Raw genomic sequence first — 425 nt, 5'->3', positions numbered from 1 at the left:
ACTGGGATGTCATCCTGCACCTTGGCCAATGCCGCGTACTCACTCATTAGAAAATCTGTTTCCTTTATCAGATGGTGAACCTCAGTGATGCTTCCCTGGTCAGTCAATATAAAGTTGCTCTTATCCTCCCTGTGTTTCCTGTCATTTAGTCTCCTCTCACAATCTGTAAGTTTTACATGGATTCATTCATTATCTGGAATCCCTATCATTCCTCCTTCTGCCCTATATGCAATCACTTCACTAGAATCTAAGCCACTAGAGGGCAGAAACTTGTGTCTGCTTTGCACACTACAGAATGACTAGTATCTAGAATAGTGCCTGGCCCAGAGAGGCTATTAAATAACTACTTGTTGTGTGAAAGGACGACTGATTTCAGGATTAGGTCATTTTCATATTTCTAGCAAAAGCATGGTATGACTTTTAAT

The sequence above is a fragment of the Pteropus vampyrus genome, unplaced genomic scaffold (genome assembly GCF_000151845.1).
Source record: "Pteropus vampyrus isolate Shadow unplaced genomic scaffold, Pvam_2.0 Scaffold21, whole genome shotgun sequence".
Taxonomy (NCBI): Eukaryota; Metazoa; Chordata; class Mammalia; order Chiroptera; family Pteropodidae; genus Pteropus; species Pteropus vampyrus.
This window is presented reverse-complemented; position numbering follows the sequence as displayed.